Below are 4,218 nucleotides of genomic sequence, written 5' to 3'. Positions count from 1 at the left end.
ACTTCCTGTTTTGGTTGGAGGGACATTGATAGCATCTTGGCTACCAAGATGAACATCCGATTTGCCGTCATTTTGGTTTGAATGATCAAACCTCTATGTGGATGAAATTTTTTGCACATTCCAGCTTCTATAAGGATGGAAAGACCTCTTTCCTAGAGTTGCCCAATGCTTAGAAGATTATTTTTGAGTTCAGGAACACAAAAGACATCACCGACAGTGAATTTAGCATTATCAACCTCCATTTTGATGCTTCCTTTTCCAGAAACTTGCATTCTAGTATCGTTGCCCAGCTTCACAGTTTATTGAGAGACACTTCCAAACTCATAGAATAGAGCTTTGTTACCACACATGTGATTACTACAGCCTGAATCCAAGAACCAAATGTCTTCTCGCTTTGCTCCAATTTCATCGACATAGGCCATCAGCAACATCTCCTCCTTCTCGTCTAGTTCTGCGTAATTTGAATGCTTTCCTAATGTAAGGCATTCATATTGGAAGTGGCCAAAATTGTGACATCGGTAACATTCCACATTAGCTTTGTTTAGATATGTTCTCCCTCTTCCTCGACCTCCTTTAATTTCTCCTCTTCCTCGACCTCTCCCTCTTTCAGATCTCCCTTCATGAGTCACCTTCAGCAATACTTGTTCTTCTCCGTCGACATTCTTCATTCTCTGCTCATGGATCAACAAGCTGCTTTGAAGTTCATCGACTGTAAGAGTGTCAACATTGTTGGATTCTTCAATGGAGCAAACAACATAATTAAATTTTGGTACAAGGGATCTGAGAATCTTCCCTGTAATATCCCTTTCTTGTACAGTTTCTCCACACGCTTTCATCCGTTTGGCAATGGAAAGAGTTCGCCCGAAATAGACATTAACAGTCTCTCCCTCCTTGATTCTGAGTATTTCAAACTCAGACTTCAATGTTTGCAATTGAGCCCTCTTCACCCTCGTGGAACCCTTGAACTTTTGTTTCATAGAGTCCCAAATCTGCTTGGAAGTATCATCATTGAGTATGGTCTCCAAGATTTCTCTATCAATTGCTTGATACAAATAATTCTTTATCTTCATATCTTTCAACCGTTGCTCCTCTATCACCTTCATTTGTGCTTCTGTCGCTTGAGTGCCTTCTGGAACCGTGTCGATTCCCTTCTCAATTAGGGTCCAATATTCCTTTGCACGAAGAAAATTCTCCATCAGTTTTGCCCAGTGCTCAGAGTACCCATCGAATCTTGGAATTGCCGGTTGCATGAACTTCCCATTGGCACTGCTACTCTCAGCCATCTCTGCTCTCAGAGTTTCACTCTTTGCTGAAGCTTTTTTTTTTATCAGGCCCTAATCGTTGAGCTCTGATGCCAAATGATAAACTGAAAAGCTTGTTTATTTCATTTGAGAAGTTAACTATTTAAAACCCTTACATAACAGAATCTGCACTAGCCTAAAAAATAGGACTTCCTAAAGACTAGGCAACTTATTAACAATTCCGAAAATAACTCCTACAAACTAGAAAATAACTCCTACAAACTAGGACATTAACGTTAACAAATGAAAATATAAAATAGTCCAAAGATAATATGATAAAAAGCATAAGCATTGCAAATACAAATTAGAGGATAACCGGAAGATTTCTCGTTGAAATACTGCACTGTAATCTAACAACGTATACAAATACAGTATTTATAACTATTGATGTGACGAAAAATACACTGTACACGACATAGTATTAAAATACAATGTTGGAAACCTAAAAAAAATTCAAATAACTTTTTTTATTAGATAATTAATGATGTAACTTAGTATGCATGTTATTTGTATATAAGGATTTAACTCAAATACACTGACAGTGTAAAAATATTTTACACTCTCAGGTAATCATAGACGTTGGATATTGAATTATATTTGATTTTTATTTTGAAAATATATAAAGTAATGTAAACGGGTAATAATGATGCATTAACAAAATAAATCTTTTTACACTGACAATGTATACTAATTGATCCATTTATATAATCTTTATTATTATATAAAGATATAATAAATTAGATAATAGAGCTTGTTTTTTTTAAACCAACGAGTATGATTTTTAGATCGAGTTGTGATCGAAAAGATTGAGCTTGATGAATAAAAATTTAAAAATATTTTTATTTATTTTAAATCTTTTCAATTTAAATTAGTTAGTTGATATTTTCATAGAATATATGATTATTCCGAGAGTGTATAAAGTGAGTTACAACATAAAATTTTAAAATTTTCAAAATAAAATTATGAATAAATAAAATTTTATAATAAATATTTTATTATTAAATCATAATTAAATAGAATCTTTATTTATTTTAATCGTGTCTAAAAACTTAAGACGACATAATATCATCTTGTCAATTTTTCTCTATAATAAATTGAAAACATTTAGAATTACTCGACTTCTGCTAATGATCTTGTACCCTAAAAGGAATAAATAGCCAAGTAACACTTTTATTAAAATTTGATTAAAAAACGTGTTTACATCAAAACAAAAAGCATCATTAAATATGACTTTAAAACATTGATTATCTCGATTACTTTATTCAATTTGTTTTTCAATGTTGGGCTTGAAACATAGATCAACCAAAAATTTCTGAAAATGTTGAGGGAAACCACTTCTGATGGTCGAGGACCCAATGACTTGGTGATAAGAATTTGGAAATCTTATTTGTTTTACTTCTAAAGGAAAGTATTTCAACTTAATTGGAATCATTTATTTTTAGGGACTCATAAATTTGAGCATTGACCATATTGTTGAACAAAAAAATTGACATGGAAAACAATTGATGAGTATGTAAACTCACACATTTATTTATTTATTTTAGAAATTGTTGATTTATAAATATCAACTTGTTTACATTAATACATCAATATAAATAAATATAGTCGATAAAGATTGAATTTTTGATCAATAATTTACACCTATTTAACTAAATTAACACACACCTCTTGAACTACTCCCCTCATCAAATTCACACATTTATTACCTTATTTATTCACTAAGTAATATAGAAATTTCTCCACTATATACTTATTTGAGTACTATACTAAAAATATTCATTGATACTGTTTTATTACCTTTGGATTATTTTAGGTTGAAGGATTAAAAAGCAGTGCAAAAAAGATCAACTGCCAAGGAAGAATCTGATCCAAAGACTTAAAGGTTAAACACAGTTAAATTTGTTGAGTGAATTATTCTTCGAGCAATGAATCCGAGAAAGTGAGGAAATTGAATGGATTGCAAAGATGAATTGGTTGGGTGAATGGATCCTCGACCAAAGAATCCAGAACATAGAATTGGATTAGAAAACAAGACAAATTAGTTGGGGAAGGATCCCCGACCATCGAATCCAGAACAAAAAGTTGGATTGCAAAATAAGGCAAATTTGTTGGGCGAATGAATCCTCGACTTACAAATCCAAAATAGAAAGTTGGGTTAGAAAATAGGATAAATTCGTCGAGCGAATGGATTCTCGACTTGTGAATCCAAAATTGAAAGTTGGGTTGGAAAATAGGACAAATTTTCTGGGTGAATATACAACCCGCCCAACGGATTCAAGGCGACTAAAAATATGGTTGAAGATGACTTTGTCATTAAATAACCCTACATAAAAAATTGCTGGGTGAATTATAGCTTGCCGGATGAATACAAACAAGTTGTGGAATATTAAAATAGGAACTTGGCTAGTGGTTTAGATATATAGTTTTTAGTTAGTTATATAGCTTAGTAAAACTCTTGGTGACAGAGATTTAAAGTATTTGTAATGCCAAAGGCCGCTTGAAGTGGAGCAATTGATGAACTAGAGATCTTCCGAAGGAAGTTCAACTTTTACATCTTCCTATCTACTATCGCCATGTATAGTTAAGTTCTTTCTTGTTGGGGTTAGGTTTGTACAATATTACATATTTTATGTATTTGGTATGATTGAGCATTATGTCGAATTTAATCAATCAAACTTATTTGATATTTCATCATTATTCCTTTAAGGAACAAAGATAGATTATGTTTATTTCTTGAAGGACATGCAGTGGTGGATCTTGACATTTTTATTTAATGGGAATAAAAAATAATGATAATTTTTTTCATAATAAAAATAAACATAATACATAAATTGTATGAATGGATGGAAACATAAAAAAGAAAACATATTTGTCTTGAATGAGTCAAGCATTGAACATAATGAAAGAAAAAATAATT

Source organism: Lathyrus oleraceus, chromosome 6 (assembly GCF_024323335.1).
Source record: "Lathyrus oleraceus cultivar Zhongwan6 chromosome 6, CAAS_Psat_ZW6_1.0, whole genome shotgun sequence".
Classification (NCBI taxonomy): Eukaryota; Viridiplantae; Streptophyta; class Magnoliopsida; order Fabales; family Fabaceae; genus Lathyrus; species Lathyrus oleraceus.
The sequence above is the reverse complement of the archived record's forward strand: the minus strand, read 5'-3'. Positions refer to the sequence as shown.